The sequence below is a fragment of the Meriones unguiculatus genome, chromosome 5, assembly GCF_030254825.1.
Source record: "Meriones unguiculatus strain TT.TT164.6M chromosome 5, Bangor_MerUng_6.1, whole genome shotgun sequence".
In the NCBI taxonomy this organism is placed as follows: Eukaryota; Metazoa; Chordata; class Mammalia; order Rodentia; family Muridae; genus Meriones; species Meriones unguiculatus.
Genome location: NC_083353.1, coordinates 51388619 through 51412760, shown reverse-complemented (window position 1 = coordinate 51412760; position 24142 = coordinate 51388619). Strand labels below are relative to the sequence as shown.

The following is a 24142-nucleotide window of genomic DNA, read 5'->3' as shown; positions in this document are numbered from 1 at the left end:
CTGAAGGACCAGTCTCATCAAAAAGGTCTTGGGTCCAAGGGGCCACCGGTATGAAACAATATTCATGGACTACCCGAAGAACGGTGGACTTAGGAAAGGGCCGGGTAACCCATTCATTCATGGTAATTCCAGAGTGTCCTTATCCCCTGTTGGGGAGGGACCTGCTTACCAAAATGAAAGCTCAAATTCATTTCAAATCAGAAGGGCCTCAGCTATTAGATGAAAAAGGCAACCCAATACAGGTGTTGACTCTAAATTTAGCCTCTGAGGCTGAATATAGATTGTTTGAAGAGCCAATTACCCCCTCAAGTGACTTGCAGACATGGCTGGAACGATATCCCCAAGCCTGGGCAGAAACTGGAGGAATGGGATTGACAAAACACCGACCCCCAGTGTTTGTTGAACTCAAGCCTGGGGCAGATCCCGTTCGAATACGTCAATATCCCATGCCCCAAGAGGCTCGAAAGGGGATAACACCTCACATTCGAAAACTACTGGCTGAGGGGGCTTTAAGGCCATGCCAGTCAGCCTGGAATACTCCCTTACTACCAGTAAAAAAGTCTCATACAAATGACTATCGCCCTGTCCAGGATTTGAGGGAAGTCAACAAGTGAATAATGGATATACATCCAACAGTGCCTAATCCTTATACTCTTCTGAGTTCTTTGTCACCTGAGCAGACTTGGTATACGGTATTAGATTTAAAAGATGCTTTCTTCAGCTTATTATTAGCCCCCAAGAGCCAAAAATATTTTGCCTTTTAATGGAATGACCCCGAGAGAGGGATAAATGGACAATTGACATGGACTCGTTTGCCACAAGGATTTAAAAACTCTCCCACCATCTTTGATGAAGCCCTCCATGAAGATCTGGGTGAGTACCGAAAAGAAAATCCAGATATTACTTTAATTCAATATGTTGATGATCTCCTAGTAGCAGCAGGGTCAGAGCAAGCTTGTCTGGAAGGCACACAGAGACTTTTGCAGACCTTGGGCTATCGAGCATCAGCTAGAAAGGCACAACTTTGTAAAACTGAAGTGACATATTTGGGCTATATTCTAAAAAAAGGACAGAGATGGCTATCAGATACTAGAAAGAAAACAGTCCTCAGTATTCCTCCACCTACAAGTCTTTGTCAGGTGAGAGAATTCTTGGGGTCAGCTGGCTTTTGCAGACTATGGATACCTGGGTTTGCGGAAATAGCTAGACCCCTTTATGAAGCCACCAAAGGAACCAAGGTCTTTGAAAGGACTGCAGAACAGCAACAGGCATTTGAACAACTCAAACGAGCTTTGTTGTCAGCACCAGCTCTTGGGCTACCCGATATAACCAAGCCTTTCCACTTGTTCGTGGATGAAAACAAAGGAGTGGCAAAAGGGGTGCTGACACAAACGTTGGGGCCTTGGAGAAGACCAATAGCATACCTGTCTAAGAAACTTGATCCTGTGGCTGCTGGATGGCCACCATGCCTTCGAATCATTGCAGCAACTGCACTTCTCGTTAAGGACGCAGATAAATTGACACTGGGCCAAAATCTGATTGTAACCACCCCCCATGCCATAGAAGGGATACTTAAACAACCACCTGATCGATGGTTAAGTAATGCCCATATGACTCATTATCAGACTTTGTTAATTACTCCTGGTCGAGTCATTTTTCAGCCCCCTGCCTCCTTGAATCCAGCAACCCTCCTGCCGGACCCGGATTTGGAACAGCCTCTGCATCAATGTGAAGAAATTTTGGCCCGAGCACATGGCATTCTTGAGGACCTTAAGGATACACCCTTGCAAAATGCTGACCACACTTGGTTCACAGATGGAAGCAGCCTCATCCATGAGGGTCAGAGGAGGGCAGGTGCAGCAGTAACAACTGAGACTGAGGTAATATGGGCTCAACCTCTTCCTCCAGGAACATCTGCCCAACGGGCTGAATTAATACCCTTGACCCAAGCTCTGACTATGGGCAAAGGGCTGGCTATCAATGTATACACGGATAGTCGTTATGCCTTTGCCACCGCCCATCTACACGGGGCTATATATCAGGAGAGGGGACTCCTCACAGCAGAAGGAAAAACCATCAAAAATAAGGAGGAGATCCTTTGGCTCCTAAAAGCCTTATGGCTTCCCAAAAAGCTAGCCATTATTCATTGCCCTGGACATCAGAGAAATAATATTAAGATAGCAATGGGAAATAACCTTGCTGACAGAACAGCCAAAAGTGTTGCACTCCAGGAAACAACTGATGTTTTGGCTGCTATACTACCAGAACCACCTGATCCAAACTTACCAAATGCACCCTGGTACACAAAAGAGGAGATTCAATGGGCAAGAAACCAGCCTATGAGTCAATGCTTAGAAGGATGGTGGCACTCATCTGAGGGTAAGTTAATCCTGCCAAACTCTCTAGCCAGAACAATCCTTAAAAAGATTCACAGAGTTACCCACATGGGATCTAAGAGAATGGCAGATGCTGTCCGTCAATCAAAAGTAACATTCCGGGACATACATAAGACTATAGATGACATTGTGACTAACTGCAAAGCTTGTCAACTGACTAATGCCACCAACCAATCACAACATCCAGGGACCTGACTTCGAGGTAAGAGACCTGGGGCTTATTGGGAAGTTGATTTCACAGAAATCAAACCTGGAAAATATGGCTACAAATATCTGCTGGTGTTCGTGGATACCTTCTCAGGATGGACTGAAGCCTTTCCCACCAAAGATGAGACTGCCCAGATTGTGGCAAAGAAATTATTGGAGGACATTCTGCCCAGGTATAGCTTTCCCCACATGATAGGGTCAGATAATGGACCAGCATTTGTGTTCAAGGTAAGTCAGAATGTAACTAAGTTTATTGGGGCAGATTGGAGATTGCATTGTGCATATAGGCCCCAAAGTTCAGGACAGGTAGAGAGAATGAATAGAACATTAAAAGAGACCTTAACTAAATTGACCTTGGAGACTGGCGCTGACTGGGTGATGCTTCTCCCCTTTGCCCTCTATAGGGTCAGGAATTCCCCTTACCAGCTAGGTTTAACTCCCTTTGAGATTATGTATGGGATGCCAGCTCCTATAATACCCAACCTTAAGACTGATGCTATTGCTGAAATGGATGAAGATGACTTACTTTTTCGGGTCAAGGCCACCCAGTGGGCTCATAAACATGTTTGGCCTAAACTACGTGCTCTTTATGAAGCAGGCCCAGTACCAGAGCCACACAAATTCCTGGCCCGGAGATTGGGTATACGTGAAACGGTTTTGTCAGAATACACTGGAACCTAGATGGAAAGGACCCTACATCATCTTACTGACCACTCCTACGGCTATCAAGGTTGACGGGATTGCTGCTTGGATCCATTACCCACACGCTTGGCCAGCTAACCCGTTCTCCATCCCAGAGGATTATTTGACTCCAGCGGCTCCAGAATGGAAGGTCTCCAAGGACAACACCAACCCGCTCAAGCTAAAGTTACAGCATTCCTCCAATTAATAACTATAACTTTAAGTCTCTTTCAGAATCAGGCAGCCCATAATCCACATCAACCCCTAAATTTAACTTGGAGCGTTATCCATTCAGCTACAGGAGAAATTATGAGTTCAACGTCTAAGATAGCCCCTCGAGGAACCTGGTGGCCCAATCTCCAGTTTGACCTGTGCCAACTGGGGGATCAAGATATGGATACACATTTTAAAAAACTGGTTTGTATTGGAGGTGGAGGCTGCTTCATGAGGCCATTCTCCTTCCCCAGAGAGCCAGGCTGTGGACACATGACACAAAGGAGGGCCTTGCGAGATACCCCCTTCTATGTGTGCCCTGGGGAAGGGAGATCAAAATATGGGGTTAGTACCTGTGGCGAAGCGGATACATTTTTCTGTTCAAGCTGGGGATGTGAATCCACAGGCACTGTGCCCTGGCATCTCCCAGAGAATGACCTGATTTCAGTTTCAAGAATGGACCTAAGTGCTAATCCACTACTTAAAAAATGCCAAAGCCTGTTTTGTAATCCGGTACTGGTAAACTTCACTGACAAAGGTAAAGCCTTCCACTCCTGGGAAACTGGGAGAACTGGGAGAACTGGGTCTTAGGCTATACCAGACCGGATATGATCATGGATTCATTTTTACAATCAAATTGCAAGTCACACCGCCCAGTACCATTGATCACCCTGTGGCTATGGGACCTAATGATGTCCTAGCGCCTAGGCCAGCACCTCCAAAGCCAAATCCTACAATGGCTCCAGCCCCCACAAATGCTAAGGCTCCAGTTAGTTCCACCTCAATAAAGCCCCCTTCAGACCCTAATGACCCCCTTTGGTTAATGCTGCTGAATACTTTCCAGATTTTAAATGCATCTCAACCAGAACTTACTTCTTCCTGCTGGTTATGTTATGATGTTAGGCCCCCTTATTATGAGGGAATAGCACTCATTGATAGTTATATTATTGGGGAGGCCAAGGACTGTAGATGGCAGCAGAAAGGACATGCCCGAATGACTTTACAATCTATAAAAGGGCAAGGTGTCTGCCTAGGAAAAGTACCAGCTCCTTTTCAAGAATTATGCAACAAAACTGAGAGAGTAACTGCCTCAGATGATAAATACCTGATCCCTCCCCCTGAGGGATGGTGGGCCTGTGGATCAGGGCTGACTCCCTGTATTAGTGGCAAAATATTGTCTGATCATAATGATTATTGTGTTTTAGTTCAATTAGTACCCCGGCTGATTTATCACTCACAAGAAGAGGTTCTTAGCCAATATGATGATGAAAAAGTACCCCAAAGAAAAAAAAGAGAGCCAATCACTGCCACAACTTTAACTGTTCTATTGGGACTGGGATTGACAGGTGCCGGGACAGGTATTTCATCTTTAGTGATGCAAAATCAGTATTACAATAAGTTGAGGGAATCAATCGATACAGATATCAAGCAATTTGAAAACTCAATTACTTATTTACAGGAGTCATTATCCTCACTGGCTGAAGTGGTGTTACAGAATAGAAGAGGTCTAAACTTGTTATATTTACAGCAAGGAGGATTATGTGCAGCACTAGGGGAAGAATGTTGCTTCTATGTGGATCATTCAGGGATAGTCAAAAACTCTATGGCTAAAATAAGAAAGGGACTAGAAGAAAGAAAAAAACAAAGAGAGGCAAGCCAAAGCTGGTTTGAAACTTGGTTTGATGCCTCCCCATGGCTTACTACTTTAATTTCTACCTTGCTAGGGCCCCTTCTTATTTTTTTGCTCTTAATCACTGTTGGACCATGCATACTTAATAAATTGTTGGGATATATTAAACAAAGACTTGGAATTATACAATTAATGGTAATGAGGTCCCAATACCAACAACTTGGAGATGACGAACTGTAAGAGCCCAAGATTGGCCTCTTCAGTTACATGGAAAGGGGGAAATGAAGAGTTTAATTTAGCCAAAATATAACTCCATTTTGAAATAAAGATTTTGACTGGGAACTGAATTCAGGTACCAGGAAATATCACAGAGTGTACACCTGGCAGAAAACAAAGTTAACTCTCCTAGCAACAGCCTGCAGGAAATATAATAGAATAAATGCTTCATAGAAAATAGAGACAAACTCCCTGGCAATAATCAATGGGAATCGGTTAAAAATCGGGTGGGACATCGGTACAAAGTCCCAATTTATTTCTAATATCAGAGATCAGACCTCTACTCTTGCCTGTTGCGTCTAAAACAAAAAGGGGGAAATGTAGAGAGCTGCAGAATGCTGTGCCTTAAAGATGGAGCTGGTTTCTGCCTTCCACCTTCCCGATGGTGATTGCTCTCTGTCACGAACACTTCCACATTTTGCTAAGGCTGAGGATCTGGCTTGCTTCCATATATGTGGACCTATCTGCATTGCCCACGTGGCACGCCTGGGTTGGCTACCCAGAGGCTATTTAAGCTGTGGGCTGGCTTTCCCCAGGGTCAGATGATTGTTCAAGGTTCCTGAATAAACTGCATTGAAAAAAAAATCGGGTGGGAAAATTCTCCCCAATTTTTCAGATATGGTTTAGAAAAATAGCCATTGTGATTATATGCCTTAGCCATTGTGATTATATGCCTCAGAAAAGGTCACCCCGCTCTGCTAAACTTCACCCAATTCTGTAACACCAAGGCTTGTGCCCTCCTGCTTGCTGCCATGGAAACCCCCTGCTCAAAGACTTTCTCTTTAAAAATCCTGTTCACTCAGAGCTTGGGGTTCCACTTTTCTACTGCTGCGCCAGTGAGACTTGGGTCCCGAGTTCAATCGCTCTCGTAATAAAGCTCTCTTCCAATTGCATCGAGTAATCTCCTGGTGGTCTCTGAGGGTCCCGTGAACCTGGCATAACAGTCCTTCAAAAGGGCTGCACCCACAGCATCCAGACCAGAGCAGTGCCTGCAGCCGACATCCCAGAAAGGGACACACAGCTTCTGGTCCAGACTGAGGCACCCAGCCTCCAGACCAAAGCGGCGCCCGGAAGTGCCAACTCAACCCAGGTGCACATTCTCCAGGCCCCGAGCAAAGCACTCAGCCTCTGGCCCAGAGACTTGCTGGGCGCCCCTCTTACTTTCCTGGACAGAACTGTGTGCCCCAGGATAACAGACTGAGTTTCCCTGTTGGGAGAAAACCCCACAGCTAGGGAATCAGCAGGTTCTTCAAGAGGACTGTACCTGGAAAACTGTAACAATAGCAGCAGCTCACTAAATTTATAACAGGAAACCCAGCAGTAGAGCAGCTGTCTTGAGCACTTATATGGGTAACAGGAGAGCCCCCCTGCCCAACAAAGACCTCAGCTACTACTCAGGGCTATACACCTGGGGTGAGCAGTGGCAATACCTGAGAAACACTGGCCATACAGTGACCATAACCAAAAAGCAGAGGAGGACTCCTTCAGGAAAATCATCTTCAGGACAAGGAGATTCTCCCTACATCAGGACTCTAGGAAGCACAGAAACTAACAGCCAACATCTAATACAGCCCAATGGGTAGAGGTCAGCGTAAAAGCTCAACCAACAAAAGACAGAGCAATACGGCATCTCCAGAACCCAGCCATCCAGGGGCGAGCAGCCCTGGACAACCCAGCATAATAGAAAATCAAGAAGATGACCTTACATCTATGCTGATGAAGAGGATAATAGAGGAAACAAATAAAATACGAAAAGAATTATAGGAAGATAAAACCAAACAGATCATGGCTATCCATAAAGAAAGGGAGGAAGTAAAAGACAAGCAGATTATGGCCATCCATGAAGAAATACGGGAAGATGCAGCCAAACAGTTTGCAGCCTTTAGAGAAGAAATAATTAAATCATTGAAAGAAGTAAAAGAAACAGAGTTGAAGGAACTAAAAGAAAAAGAGGAAAATACAATCAGACAGGTAAAGGAAGTAAACAAAACAAATCAAGACCTGAAGATATAACTGGAAAAATTAAAGACAACTCAAATGGAGGAAATAATGGAGAAGAAGAATTTAGGGAAGAAAACAGGAACTACAGAGGTAAGCATAACCAACAGACTACAAGAGATGGAAGAAAGAATCTCAGGTGTAGCAGATAAAATGGAACAAATTGATGTATCTGTCAAAGAAAATATTAAATCCAAAAAATTCTTGACACAGACCGTCCAAGAAATTGAAGATAATATGAAAAGACAAAACCTAAGAATAATAGGAATAGAGGAAAAAGAAGACTCCCTTCTCCAAGGACCAGAAAATATTTTCAACAAAATCATGGAAGAAAATTTCCCCAAGTTAAAGGAGAAGCCAATAAGAATACATGAGGCCTACAGAACATCCAACAAATTTGGCCAGAAAAGAAAATCCTTCTGCAAGGGAAGGATTGCAAGGGAAAAATAAAGAATTTAAGTTAGCCTGGATATACTTAGCCTGAGTATAACTCCATTTTTGAAATAAAGAGCCATATTAACCTGAAGCTGAATTCAGGTACCTGGAAATATCACAAAATGTGCACCTGGCAGAAAACAAAGTTAACTCTCCTAGCAACAGCTTTCAGGAAATATCACAGAATAAATACTTCATAGAAAATAGAGACAATCTCCCTGGCAATAATCAATGAGAATTGGTTGAGAATCATGGGGGAAAATTCTCCCCATGTTTCAGATATAGATTAAAAGAATAGCCATTGTGATCATAAGTCTTAGGCAATTGTGCCTAAGAGAAGCATATGCCTTAGGCAATTGTGATTCAGAGGTCACCTCAGCCCTCTAACTTTTACCTAATCCTGTAATGTCAAGGCATAGGACCCCATTTGCTTTCATAGAAACATGTGCCCCCCTGTTTGTTGTCATGGAAACCCCCTGATCACAGACTTTCCCTTTAAAAACCCTGCTCACTCAGGGCTCAAGGTCCCACTTCTCTACTGCTGCATCAGTGAGACTTGCTTCCCGAGTTTGAGTATTCTCTTAATAAAGCTCTCTTGCTATTGCATTGTTTTGTCTCTGAGGTTCCCATGAACTTGGCATTACAATAGCACTGGAGCTGAGAGGAGGCTGAGAGCTTTTTCAAATTAAATTCTGTTGCTTTTGGGGAAGGTTATAATGTAGCCCAGGCTGGCCTTACTTCACTGTAGCCAAGGCTGGCAGGCCTGAAGATTGCTCAAAGGCTGAGCACAGGCTGTGATGCAACTTGGATCTCAAAGGTGTGAGGGGCCACCTGGGAATGAGAAACAACTGTGATTATTTGAATTGAAGCCAGGTGCAGAGAGCTCTTGAAGGGCGGGGTGAACAGTTCTGAGAAGCAACCACCTGTAAACTATCTACAACCAGCTGTAAACTATAGAACAGAGTGATCTGATTTTCAGGTATAAAAACCCTGTGCTTTGCATGTTCAGGGTCATCTCCTGTCTTTGGAAAGGCGACCCTTTCCCGATAGCAATAAAACCTCTTGCATTGGCATCAAGCTGTGGTCTGTGAGAGTTCCTGGGAAGGGCGAAATCCTGAGCTCCTGAACAGTGAGACTCCAGTTCTTACAGATGAACTCCTCTGCATTCTCTGAGGACCTGAGATTAAGATGAGGACTATGGGGACTGGGAAAGGAGGAGGGAGGGAACCACATGGGGGATACAAATTAAATAAAGTATAATGAATAAAGAATTTTTAAAAAGTTGAGGAATCTGAGAAAACCCTCATTGTTCAAGAAAATCTGTCATGTTTTAAAACTTGAAAAATAATATTTTGACAATTTTGTTTTCATTTTTAAAATTGTATTTTACTTTAGTAGTTTTATTTGTTTTTATTTTGTGTGCATGAATGCAAGCCTGGTGCCTGCAGGACCAAAAACCATGAGATCCTCTTGAACTGGAGTTACTAACAGTTGTGAGCTTTCATATAGAGGCTGGGAATTGAACTTTGGTCCTCTGCAAGGGCAGCCAGTGGTCTTAACTCCTGAACCATCTCTCCATCCCCATTGTTAACTTTATTATTTCAGGGAAAATATACTTCACTGCTTGGTTAAGGTAACTGAACACATTGTTATTTTGGTACAGCACACACAACACAAGAATTTCCCATCTTCAGCATACTGCTTGGCGTTGATTACATTTTTACAATCTGCCTCCACCCAGCAAGATGCCCATGGCCTTTCCTCCTGAGCTCAGGATGGGACTCTGCTTTTGTTTCCACTCCTAGAAGGTTTCCAAGCTCTTCCTGCTCCAAGTAGTCCACACAGAATTCATTCTGCCTAGACTCTCATTGCAGTCAGTACAGTGGCTTCATGCCAATCTGTGTGGGACCATGTGCAGAATCTCCTTCTCTTTTAAAGCTGGAGTAACAATCTAGTGCAGAGAAGATGAACTCTGTTTATCCATCATCAGGGCTGTGTTTTATACATAGATTCTATGTCTGTCTTTGTCTCTGTCTCTCTTTGACTCTGTCTCTCACTCTGTGTGAGAGACAGTGTGTGTGTGTGTGTGTGTATGCTAAGTGATTTGAATATTTGTGGATACTAGATAATTATAATAATAACTATTTACAAACCTCGCTTGGCAAAACAGAGATAGCTGAGGGATTTGAATAAAGGAAGACTATCATAAGCTTTCACGTATTATAAATTGATGTGGATAATCCAGACCCTAACAAGACAGTCACTTTACGTCTCCCCAAAAGACACACTTGGAAGTACAAAAGACTTATGTATCTGGCATGTGGTTTGTCTTTTATGTGTAGCATCCACACATCTCATAAGAAATAGGTTTAACAACAACAAAAAGAAAACTCTATAATTTCATTTAACCTGAAGCTCATGTAAACTACATTACAATTCATAGCTCTAATGCCACTATACCGGCTCATCTTAAGGAATCTTACCTATAGCCAAGTGATATGATGTTTATCATCCTTCCATACATGGATCTAAAAATGTTACTTATGTGCTTTTCAGTACTGAGAACCAAAAAAGGGCTGACTGTGGCATAACCATGGACTGTGAGAATAAGGACACAAAACAAAATCAGATCATCATCTATACTTCTTAGGTAGGAGATGATGCTGTCCAAGGTGTACATCACCATAAAGAAACTCATGAGGCAAAGGATGGTCCGTGTGGCTCTTTGTTCTGCAGATGGTCTGAGGGAAAGGCTGGCACTGTGGAGAAGCTGGGACTGGATCTTATGTCTTATAGGAAAGTCACCATGTACCCACTGGAGAGGCTCATAAAAGCTACAAAGATGACATCCATGGAGGTCAACAATATAAAAAATGTGTTGGACAGAGTAGCTCATGGGCACAACACAGCAAGACTGACTGAGGTACATAAAGCCAGGTGAGGTCAGATTAGGCGTCGAAGTTATATATGTTATAAGGGGACTGCTAATGGATGAATAAAAGATACTCAGGAAAAGAAGGCAACCTAGCATGTGGTGTGGAGATTTACATTTGAATTTTGCTAGACGGGAACTTCTGGAACTGAGGGTGATGGCCTGGAGGATGCTGAGCAGGCTAGTGGCACAAAGAGAGAGGCTCCTAAAAGACCTGTACAAGAACATAACAAATTTGCATGTGGAGTCACTCCATCTCTTCCCTGGCATAAAAATGTCTGAAGCTACTAAACTCACGACGACTACCAGCATCAGTATGTGGATTAGGCCCAAGAGACTGATGGGCAGATCAGTGAGTCTGGGCCTCTGCCCAGGAATAAACATGAGGATGTGGAAGAGAAGAAGGAAGCTGTTGCCTGAGAGCCCAATCCCAGCTCCAGCATAAATGGTGTTTCTTACCGTGGTGTTACCTGACAGTTTGTTGATTTTGTTCATTTTAAGGCTGAAAGAAGCAGGTAGCAATTGTGAGGGGAGAACAGCAAGAAGATTCCTTATCACCAGTCTAGCCTTGATCATCAGCTTCAGACAATGGCAGCTCCACTCTCCTTAGAAAGATGTTTATTTCGCAGCTCTGCCTTATACCCCTTAAGATTGCCTTCATCTCAAAGTGCCCAGAAGCGATGCCCACTCTCTCTATTGTTCTGACACTTATGTGCCCCATCCAGATAGAAGCTTTCTCCCACATTACAATTGTCATGTGTCAAGAAAATATTTCTTTTCCTACTGTTTCCTATTTGAGGTTTCCTGAGGCAAAAACAATGTCTTACTTGTCTTTCTTCTGCATCATGTTGATTGCCAGACACAGAGCAGCTCTGCAGGTTTTGGTGAAGTTCCATGAGGATTGCAAGAAAGTAGAAATAAGATCCTCAGATGAAGCTGTGTCCTTGTCTTAAACAGGCCCAGAGTCATTTTATTCCAGTCTCTTTGTTCTGCTCATTTACTTCAGACTTTGTGCTCTTCATGTGGATCTGCAGGGAGCATTAGGAGTGGAAACTCTGAATCCAGACTTCTTTACATCATACTCACTCCTGCCATATTCTGTGTGTGACCCTGAGCAGTCTGGGGCTGAGCTACAGGGTTAGAACGTTTGACATCTGTGTGACTGTGTCAGGGAGATGTGTAAGGAGATGAAGTCTACATACCAAGCATGGTGTTCCCTGCATAGGGCGAACTCTTTGGAAGTGTAGGCTGCTGGATTTATTCTCATGAAGGTTCCTTATGTTTGTGCCTTGGGATAGTTAAAACAGTTTTAAAAACAACTGTTTGGTTTCTCCCAGCTCCAAACAGAGAAGAGTAAGTATGAACACAATAGACTACTCAAGCAATCCTTTCCAGAGCATCCTGGTAGATTTTTAGGCCTTCTCTGTGAATCTCACATTGTAACTGCATCTGAAATATGTTCTGATGTCACAGCAGAACAAAAGCCTACATGAGAAGTGTTCAGTTATCAGAAGCTGCCAGGAATGTTATCTAAGTTTTGTCTCTTTCCACATTTGAAAGCAAACAATTATTAAGAATTATAATTACAATAGATTGAGGGTCATTCCCATTGTAAGGTTTTATAGAAGGAAGAATTATCCAACTCATCCTAAATGATGGGCTGCACAGGTGTGTAGGATTTCATACCTCCTTGAGGAAGCAATGATGCTTCTCAGACTCAGGTGACCAAAGCCTCAGATATACATCAGAAGATTTGATGAAGGGTCTTCTTGAAAGTTCTTTCTCATGCAATGCAAGTATTTAGTTTAATGCAAGGATCATAATCCTAAGTTATGCAATAATATAAAAATGAAGTCAAATAGTAAAGAAATAATCATCATTTGAATATCAAGGGTGTAAGATGGTTTCATTTTATATGTAATGTGAGATATGAGGGGAAAGCAAAAGTGCCTGAGTTACAAAACCCGATGCACCAGCTTAGTAAATGCTCAGAGCAGGAGAAATGAGGGAGCCTCAGTGTTCAGTAGTGCTGGCCTCCAGTCATGATGAGTTACATTCTAGAAGGGAAGAACCAATTCCAAAGAGTGGTCCTCTGACCCCGAGATGTGTCCTGTGACATACACACCCTACCCCATTCCACAAAATACATAAGATGAAAAGTAACTTTAAAAAATCAGAGCTAAATCAAAAAGGAGGAAATCATGAAATTTGCAGGCAAATGGTGGGATCTAGAAAAGATCATTCTGAGTGAAATATCCCAGAAGGAGAAAGACAAACATGGGATATACTCACTTATATAGACCTATAAGATATGATAAACATAATTAAATCTATACACCTAAAAAAGATAATCAATTGAGCGGACATGGGGTAAGATGATCAATCCTCGTTTAGAAAGACAGCTGGGATGTGCATTGAACGTATGACAGGAGTCTACTGAGCGCATCTGAAAGACTCTAACTAGCAGTGTTTTCAAAGCAAAGACTCATGACCAAACCTTTGGCAGAGTACAGGGAATCATAAGAAAGAAGGGGAGTTAGTCTGATGGGGAAAGGATAGCAGCTCCACAAGGACCAAATATATCTGGGCACAGGGTCTTTTCTGAGACTGACATTCAACCAAGGACCATGTATGGATATAACCTAGAACCTCCACTCAGGTGTAGCCTGTGGTAGCTCAGTAACCAATTGGTTTCCCAAAGTGAGGGGAACAGAGACTATTTCTAACAGGAACTCAATGACTGGCTCTTTGGTCTCCCCACCCCCAAAGGGAGGAGCAGTCCTGTTAGGCCACAGAGGAGGGCTTTGCAGCCAGTCCTGAAGATACCTGATAAAACAGGATCAGATGAATGGGGAGGAGGTCCCCCCTATCAGTGGACTTGGAAAGGGGCCCGGTGGAGATGAGGGAGGGAGGGAGGGACTGGGAGGGAATGAGGAATCGGGACACGGCTGGGATACAGAGTTAATAAAATGTAACTGATAAAAAAAATAAAAAAAACAAACAAAAAAAATCAGAGCTAAGTTGGATGGCCAGTTAAAGACTGTAAACATAGGGTGCTTGGTGTGGAGAGAACCTGCTGCTTTGACAGAGGCCCCAGGTACAGTTCTCACCTCTCCCATGGCAGCTCAAAACCATCTGCAACTCTAGGTCCAGGGGTTCCAAAAACTCCTGAGGTCCTCAGGCAGCAGGCATGCATGCAATACAAATATATAGACACAGCAAAATCAAACAAAACAAACACCCAAAAAGTGTAACACAAAAAAAAAATAACCTAGAAAATTTAAATTGAGATTTTCTAAAATAGAATGGCAAAGAGCCATTAGGAAAGGTGAAACTTCTACAAGATTAATATGCTGAGTTCTATGTACCTGCAGAGTTGTAAATACATTTTACTGAGTGATTCCCATTGCATTACCATGCTCTTTATATAATAGATCCGTTTGATTACCCAATGTCAATTTCAGCAGATGTCAGAAACAAAACAGAATAGGCAAGAAGAGGAGGAGAAAAAGGAGAAGCAAACTTTCAGGAGTTTTGGGAAATACCCTAAGAGGAAAACTCTTCTTGTTGCCCATGCAGAACACAGTCCCCTGAGCTCTCAGGCTTTTCACTTTTCTACCTCTCAAGCTCTTGGGATTTGGATCCTGGCTCTTTAGGCAACAGCAGGAGAAACTGCCATGTATCCACTGTGTATAAAATATCTAGCATTCCAGTGCCTCCTCAAGGACGTCCTCTCAGAGCACGTGTTTTACTGTGTAGTGCACCACGAGCCAAGAGCATTTGCGTGAAATTCCTGAAACTGAGTCAGGCGAAGTTTTCTACTAGATAGTGATATTCAAGGAGATTTCCTTCCATCAATTTTTATAATAGGTACACAAATTAAATCACTAAAATATTCTACATATAAGGATAATTCATGTAGTTCTTCACTGTGAGTTGCTTAATTAAAACAAAATGTAAATATGAAACAACGATGTTTCCAAAGAAAAAATTAACTAATTTTAGGAGTTGCAGGAAATATCCTAAGAGGAAAAGTATTCTTCTTGTCCATGCAGAGCACAGTCCCCTGTGCTGAGGGGTGTCAGAGCTCAGTGTCTCCTCTGCACATGCTGAAAACTTCCCACAGCCCAGTAGCCCAGTGCTCCTCCTCCCACAGACTGCCTGGGTCCCTACCACCTTCTGATTCTGCCCTTGGGTGCAGAGCACTTACCCAGATGGACATAGCAGGGGAGGACTGTGCGCCTGAGGAGATCCTGCACAGCTTAGGCTGAGGGAGAATTTAATGCATCTCTACAGCCTGCAATTTTGCTGCTTGTGGAAGGTGACAGGTTCCTGCTGGGGAGCATGGAAATGTGGCTTCCCAGGGGGGGATCTTCCCTGCCTGTTGATCTCACTCACTTTGTCCTGGATAACAGCCATCTGGGGAGGGCTGAGCACACACTTTGAGTCCCCTTGCCAGACCTCAGAAAGGGATCAGAAAGTTTATGACAACCCTAAGTTGTTGCTGTTATTTTAATTGTACCATCTAACAATGTTTATTATTGGCCCTATAATTATCACGGCAGTACACCTAACCTGCTATCACAATCAATAAAAGACACAGACACCAGATAGATTTCATAACAGTCCTATTTTACCCGGGACAGGGCAGATATTAACCCTCTACACTACCTTTACCTCCCAGCCCCAGCCCAGACTGCCTCCCATCCACAATCCATAATGACTTGCTCATTCTTCATCAGGCAGCTTCCTCCATCCATGCCCACCATGTGCTTCTTTCCACACTCACCCATGGTGGCTCTCTGCTTCCTTATTCTCTTATTCTTCCTCTCTCTCCTCTCCTTCCCATGGTCTTCCTGTCCTTACAACCCTAGAACCTTAGCCATGCACCCTGCCCATGTGTGTCGGCTTTTTATTGTTTAAACAAGAATAATTCCTTAGGCAAGTTTTACACAAGGACTGTTGTAGATGAGCATGTGCTCTCATCTGTACAGTAACCAGATCTTGAGAGTCAACAATTAGCATCACAGTACACATCTCCAGACCAACCCCCAACACTAACTTTTCTCACATTGCTCCTTAGACTTATTTCAAACAGTTTTTATTCACTGTGATGCTTCTATTCTGGGTTGAGGACTCCTGGGCCTCCCATGACTTCCCATGGTTCTGAGTGTGCTTTCCCTACACTCTGTGACATGCAACCAACCCTTTTCCTGACACCCCTCTCCCGTGGAGCATGTCATTTCCATTTAGTGTTGATTCTGTTTCCTGGTTTCCAAAATCTGAATTCAAGATGTGAGTAAATTTTAAAAGTAAATAAAAAAGAAATTAAATGAAAACCAGAGAAGTAGAGGCAAAACTCAAAGCTGAGGTGGTCACAGGCAGGTGGAACATAGCTGAGGCTGAGGCCATGTCTGACTGGACCCCAGTCTCTGAGGAATGGACACCACATTCTCATTGAAGACTTCAGGAAGAGGCTGTGCTTTGCCTGAGTGCAACTATATGCTCTGTGTTTCAGTCTCCCCAGCAGACATGGTGCACACACCTGCACCCAGGACTGAGGAGAGGAGGAAGGAGCATACTGAGTTCAAGAGCAGCCTGGGCAACTCAGAGCCCTTGTAAAGAAGGGCAGACATTTTATGGAGACTCTCATATAGCCAGGTACTAGAAAAAAATACCAATGCACCCAAAACAACTCCCCACTTTCCCTGTCAGGTTCAATGTATCTAGTTTTATGTTGAGGTCTTGATCCACTTGGATATGAATTTTATGTAGGCTGATTAAATGGGTCTATTTGCCAGTAAGAGTAGCACAATTTGTTGAAGAAGCCTTTTCCCTCATTGTACATGTTCGGCTTCTTTGTAAAAATCAGGTGTCCATAGGTGTGTGGATTTACATCTGGGTCTTTGATTCAATTCCTTTGATCATCCTGTCTTTATTTATTTAATGTCAATACTATGTGGTGTTTATTACTATAGCTCTGTAATAGAGCTTGAAATCAGGAAATCAGGGATAGTGATGATGCCAGAAGTTTTTTGTTTGTTGTTTTCTACAATATTATTTTAGGTATCCTTGCTTTTTTTAAATTTTTTATTTGACTTTTATTAATTATACTTTATTCATTTCGAATCCCCCCATAAGCCCCTCCCTCCTCCCCTTGCAGTCCCACTCTCACTCCCCTTTCTGCATGCATGCCCCTCCCCAAGTCCACTGATAGGGGAGGTCCTCCTCTCCTTCTTTCTGATCTTAGTATATCATTTCTCATCAGAAGTGGCAGCATTGTCAGTGTTCTAGGTTATCTCCATGAGTAGTCCTTAGTTGGAGTATGAGTCTCTGGGAAGTTCCCTGTGTTCAAATTTTCTTGTTCTGTTGCTCTCCTTGTGGAGTTCCTGTCCTCTCAAGCTCTTGCAATTTCCCACTTCTTACATAAAATTCCATTCACTCTGCTTGTCAGTTGGCCATCAGGCTCAGCATCTGCTTTCACACTCTGCGTGGCAGAGGCTTTCAGAGGCCCTCTGTGGCAGGTTCCGAGGTTGTTTCCTGTTTTCTTCTTCTGGTTTTCAGAGGTCCTCTGTAACAGGTTCCTAAGTTGTTCCCTGTTTTCTTTTTCTTCTGATGTCCATACTCTTTGCCTTTCAGGATGGGGTTTGAACATTTTAGTTAGTATCCTCTCTTTTGCTTAGTATGTTTAGATGTACTGATTTTAGTGGGTTTATTCTATGTTGTATGTGTATATGAGTAAGTATATACCATGTGTGTCTTTTTGGTTCTGGGACAACTCACTCAGGATGATCCTTTCCAGGTCCCACCATTTACCTGCAAATTTCATGATTTCCTTTTTTTTTTTTTTTTTTTTTGCTGAGTAATAGTCCATTGCATAGATGTACCACAGTTTCTGCATCCATTCTTCAGTTGAGAGGCATCTGGGCTGTTTCCAGCTTCTGGCTATTACAAATGAAGCTGCTACAAACATGGTTGAGCAAAAGTCCTTTTTGTGTACTTGAGCCTCTTTTGGGTATATACCTAGGAGTGGTATGGCTGGATCTTTCGAAGCGCTATTCCTAGTATCTTCTGGAGGTATCTCCATCCCTGATCTCAAGCTGTACTATAGAGCAAAAGTTATAAAAACTGCATGGTACTTGCATAGAAACAGAATGGTGGATCAATGGAACCGAATAGAAGATCCAGAAATAAACCCACACACTTATGAACACCTTATTTTTAACAAGGATTCCAAAACCATACAATGGAAAAAAGATAGCATCTTCAAAAATGGTGCTGGTCCAACTGGATGTCTACACGTAGAAAAATGCAAATAGATCCATACTTAGCACCCTGCACAAAACTGAAGTCCAAGTGGATCAAAGACCTCAACATAAAACCAGACACATTAAATCGGCTAGAAAAAAAGTGGGGAAGACTCTAGAACTCATTGGTACAGGAGAAAACTTCCTGAACAGAACACCAATAGCACAGGCTGTAAGAGCAACAATCAATAAATGGGACCTCATGAAATTGAAAAGCTTCTGTAAAGCAAAGGACACAGTCATCAAAACAAAGCGACTGCTTACAGATTGGGAAAGAATCATCACCAACCCTTTATCTGACAGAGGACTCATATCCAGTATATATAAAGAACTAAAGAAGCTGAAAAGCAGCAAACCAAGTAATCCACTTAAAAAATGGGGAACAGAGCTAAACAGAGAATTCTCTCTAGAGGAATACTGAATGGCAGAGAAGCACTTAAAGAAATGTTCAACCTCATTAGCCATTAGGGAAATGAAAATCAAAACAACCCTGAATGGCCAAAATGATCAAAAACTCAAATGACAACACATGCTGGAGAGGTTGTGGAGAAAGGGGAACCTACTGCTGGTGGGAATGTAAGCTTTTTTTGTTTTTCAATTTTAAGTTGAGTATATTTTCTTTCCAGGTCTGTAAAGTATTGTGTTGGAATTTTGGTGGAGAATTGCATTGAATCTGTAGAATGCCTTTGGTAAGATGGCCAATTTTACTATGTTGATTCTACTGACCAATTAACATGGAAGATCTTTCCATCTTCTGATATCTTCTTTAATTTTTTTCAAAGACTTTAAGTTATTGTCATTCAGCTCTTACTTGCTTAGTTAGATTTACTCTAAAATATTGCACATTATTTGTGGCTATTGTGAAGAATGATGTTTCTATGATTTCTTTCTCAGCTCACTTGTCATTTGTATAAAAAAGGGCTACTGATTTTTTTTCTTGAGTTAATTTTTTATCCAGCCACATTACTGAAGGTGTTTATCAGCTGTAGAAGTTCCCTTGTAGAATATTTGGGGTAGCTTATGTATAGTATCATATCATCTGCAAATAATGATATTTTGACTTCTTCCTTTCCTATTTGTATCCCCTTGATCTCTTTTAGTTGTCTTATTGCTCTAGCTAGAACTTCAAGTACTATATTGAATGGATATGAAGAAAGTGGACAGCCTTGTATTGTTCCAGATTTTTGAGGAACTGCTGTGAGTTTTTATTTAATTTGATGTTGGCTATCAGCTTGCTATATATTGCTGTTTTTATGTTGAAGTATGTAACTGTATTCCTGATCTCGTCAAGATTTTTATCATGAGGGGGTGTTGAATTTCCTCAAAGGCTTTTTCAGCATCCAATAAAATGATCATATGGTTTTTCTTCTTTCAGTTCGTTTATGTGTTGGGTTACATTGACTGATTTTTGTATTTTAAATCATTTATGCATCCCTTGGATGATCCCTGGTATGATGGTCATGGTAGATGACATTTTTAATGTGTTATTGGATTTGGTTTGCAAATATTTTTCTGAGTATTTTTGAATCAATGATCATAAGGGAAATTGGTCTGTAATTTTCTTTTTTGTTTTTGTTGAGTTGGCCTGGTTCGGATGTCAGGGTGATTATGGCCTCACAAAATAAATCTGACATGTTCCTCCCATTTCTATTTTATGGAATAATTTGAGGACTATTGCTATTAGCTCTTCTTTGAAAATCCAGAAAATTCTGTGCTAAAAACCATCGGACCCTGGGCTTTTTTTTTTTCCCTTTGGTTGGGAGACGTTTAATGACATCTTCTATTTCCCTAGAAGCTAGAATTCTATTTAAGTTTTTTATCTGATTCATCTTTGGTAAGTGGTATCTATTAAGATATCTGTCCATTTCTTTCAGATTTTCCATATTTGTAGAGTAGCGGTTTTTGAAGTATGACCTAATGATTCTTTGGATTTCCTTGGTATCAGTTGTTATATCATCCTTTTTATTTTTTGTTTGGTTAATTTGGATAGTTTGTCTCTGCCTTTTAGTTAGTTTGGACAAGGGGTTGTCTATCTTGTTTATATTCTCTAATAACAAATTCTTTGTTTCACTGATTTTTTTTGTATTGGTCTTTTTGTTTCTATTTTATTGATTTCAGTCCTGAGTTGCATTATTTTCTTTCCTCTACTCTTCTTGGATGAATTTACTTTCTTTTTGTTCTAGAGCTTACAGGGATGCTAATAAGTTGCTAGTATGGAGTCTGAACATTCCTCTTACTACCATTTTTATTGTGTTTCATAAGTTCAGGTATGCTGTGCATTCATTTTCCTTGAATTCTAGGAAGTCTTTAACCTCTTTATTTCTGCCTTGACCCAGTGGTCACTTAGAGGATAGTTATTCAGTTTCCATGATTTTGTGGGCTTTTTGTTATTTCTTTTGTTGTTAAAATATAGCTTTAATCTGTGAGAGTATGATAGGCTACAGGTGGTTATTTCAATTTTCTTGTACCTGTTGAGACTCACTTTGTGACTGAGTATTTTGGAGAAAGATCTGTGAGATCCTGAGAAGAGAGTATATTCTTTTCTGGTTGGGTGAAACATTCTCTAGACTTCTGTTTGGTCGACTTGACTCACAATGGCTGTTAGCTCCATTATTTCTCTGCTTAGTTTTTGTCCGGATGACCTGTCTATTGATGAGAGTAATGTATTGAAGTCCCCTGCTTTTACTGTATGAGGTTCAATGTGTGGTTAAAACTTTAGTAATGTTCCTTTTACAAATGGGGGTGCCCTTCATTTTGAGGCATAGATGTTCAGAATTAACATTTTTGGGGGTTGGATTTTCCTTTTGATGAATATGAACAGTCCTTTCCCATCTCTTTTGATTAATTTTAATTAGAAGTGTTTTTGTTTTTAAGATATTAGAATGGCAACCTCAGAGTGCTTCTTGGGTCCATTTGCTTGAAAAAAAAGTTTTCCTACCCTTTAACAATGGGTAACAATGGGTGGTTTGTCTATGCTCAACTGACACAGAAAACAACCAAGAGATGGGACAACCAGGCTGAAGCCAAGAAGCAGTTCATTGTATGGGAACTATAGGCCCAGGGGACATCAGTACAAAAGTTGACTCCCAAATTAACTTAAACAAGGCTTTTCATGCCCCCTGTGTTGCCATGTCCCCTTGCATAGTAATCTAGATGACATATGTTTGATTGTCTTATTAACTTCCTTATTACAGTCTGATAAACTGATTGTAATAAGTATAAGTAATGAGTATAATGAGTATAAATGTTTCCCCAAGCAACAGACTTTATCCCAATCTATTTATAGCAGAGGTGAAAGGAGGAGGAATTTGGTTTTAGAAGAAATGTAGTGTAGAGTGTTGAACCTTCAGGGAGCTGGCCAGTGGTGCTGGTCTTTCCTGTTTTCCAGGGCACCATACCTCAGTGACCAGTGCTGGAATTAACTGCCTTGCACCGTAAGACTGATCGAGGTCCTGTGCTGTACAGAGGCTGTGTTTGGGTCAAAAGTTCTGATAACTCTGAGAATTTTAAATCCAGTTGTTGTTCGCATTGCTGTATACATCACGTGTGTTTCTTGCACAGAATTCTGTTCTGAAATTTCTGTGTACAATTCCTTTCTTTCTGGAGTATAGAACTATTTATGGCAAGAAATGCCTCCTCATTTAATTTGTCAAAATAGCTATACCACAGGAAATTAAAATATTGAAATGTGTTAGACATGGTTACATCCTTCAAAACAGTGTGAGCTGTCCACGGCCATGATGCATGAGAGCCACCTCATAGGATTCCCATAATGACGCATTGAGGAAAAAGATAAAATAAAATAAAATAAAAAAATAAAATAAAATAAAATAAAATGAAACAAAAATGCCCTGGTCATATCACAAAAGGGATGAGGTTTAATTTTCTGCTAAATGTTTGTTACCACACAGGTTAAAGTAAATAATTTTAACAGAAAAACAAAACCAAAAACAAAAACACTGCTTCAGATTTTCATGTACGCCAAAGCACGTGAACACCATGCCATGACTGACAGTTCTGATGCCAGTGTATTGGGTCCTCTTATAAAGAAATGTGGCCATCAATGATCAATGAATATTCAAACATTTATGTCCTCCCACACATAGACCTGAAAAAGTTAACGACATGTTTTTCAGTGCTCATAAACACAAAAGGGCTGATTGTGGCATAGCTGTGGACCACAAAGAGTCGGATATAGTAAGATGTTGGATAATTCAGGAACATAGTTCTTGAGCAGGAGATAAAGCTATCCAAGATGGACATCAACACGAAGAAGCTCATGAGCAGAAGGAAGGCCCTGTTAGCTCTTTGCTCTGGGCATGCTTTTGGAGAAAGCCTGGTGCTGTGAAGATGCTGGGCCTGCTTCCTGTGCCTGCACAAGAGAGCCACCATGTACCAAGTCGAGATGACCATAACACTAATAAGAAAGACTTCCCTGATGGCCATCAGTGTACAAAATGTGCTTTTCATGAGGTAACTCATGGGTAGGACAGAACAGGACCTAGTAACATACATGAAGTTATTTGAAGTCAAATTGGGAGTGGCAAAAATTGATACTAAGAGATGACTGCTAATGAGCATATAGAGGACACTCAGAAAAAGAAGGGCACATGAGATGTTATGGGCAGATTTGTGCTTGAACTTGGCTAGACAGGAGCTTCTGGGACTGAGGATGATGGCCTGGAGGACACTCAGCAGGCTGGTGGTACAAAGGGAGAGGCCCCTAAAAATTCTTTACAAGTAGACAATGAGTTTACATATGGTGTCATCCCATCCCCTCAAAGAAATAAAAATGTCCATGGCTATGAATGCTATGAACATTAGCATCAGTAGGTGGATTAGGGACAGCAGAACAATGTGCACCTCAGTGGGTCTGGGCCTGTGCCCACGAATGAACTTGAAGATGTAGAAGAGAAGAAGGAAGCTGTTGGATGAGATCCCAATGCCAATTTCAGAGAAGAAGGTGTTCCTTATGTCAGAAGAGTGTGAAGTCATCTTGTGTGGAAACAAAGAGTGGATGAGGAGAAAAGTAAAACAATGACTCACCATGAGCAAGACCTCACACACCACTCTAGACCAGTCTTCTGGCCTCAGGAAAACATGCAGATGCTCCTGAATGCTTATTCCACTGAAGACCTCCATTCTACCTCACACCCCACAGACCATCCTCCTGCTCTCACTTGTCCTAAGCTGAGCCATGGCTGGACCCTGTGTCCCATGGTGGCTGCACCATTGTGTGATCTCCCTCAACATTAAGAGCTGCAGCAATTATGTGTTTTGTAGGTTTGGGTTTTCCTAGAGCAGGAGCAGCATCTTACTTGGTTTTTACCCACAACATCTTGATGGCCAGGCACATTATAGACAGTTTTACTATTTTGGGTAGAATCTGAATGAGAAGGATTGTGTAAAAGAAAAAAAAAAAAGAAGAAGAAGCAGAACTTGCCAATAAAAAAGGTCCCATGGATTGGGTATGCACTTATTCTATTCAGGGCTATCTGTACTCTATTGAAAATCCTAATTTCTTAGAAAATTTCTATAGCAAATGTTGGGGGTTGTAATCTATGAATCCAGATGTTTCTGATTTTATTCATGATCTGCTGTTTCCTCCAAGTATGTCCTTCAATACTCTGAGGCCGGGTCCCAGCCACCTCCTCTTGAACATGTGAAGTGCAGAGTGCTTGTGTCAGAGAGACACTGGGTGAGCAAGAACACACTGTTTACACACCAAACATGGGAGAATTCCAGCACATGATGGTCTCTGTGGATGTGTTGGCGGCTTATGTTTGTGCTCTGGGAGAGTTCAGGCAGCTCATAAAGACTGTTCAGCTCTGTCACTGCCTGAAACAAAAGATAAAAGACAAATCAGAAAACAGTAGCACATTGGCACGGAGTCCTTTCAGAGAACTCTGGTGGATGATTCAGTCTTTGATCGCTGCTCTGTATCTTCATCTTGCATGGTTCTGATCCCAGTCCAAAACTGTTCCAAGAAAAGGGCAGAATGGGCAAATGTCAGCAGGAGTATATGCCGTGTCTTTCTCCTTCAGCTTGTGAAGTCAGGGAGTAAATA

The 24142-nt window shown here is 41.8% G+C and overlaps 1 pseudogene; it reads right to left on the bottom strand.

Moving 5' to 3' along the window:
• Positions 1-22179: 22179 nt before the first annotated feature.
• LOC132654154 (vomeronasal type-1 receptor 94-like) lies at positions 22180-23070 on the bottom strand (annotated as a pseudogene).
• Between the last annotated feature and the right edge of the window lie 1072 nt (positions 23071-24142).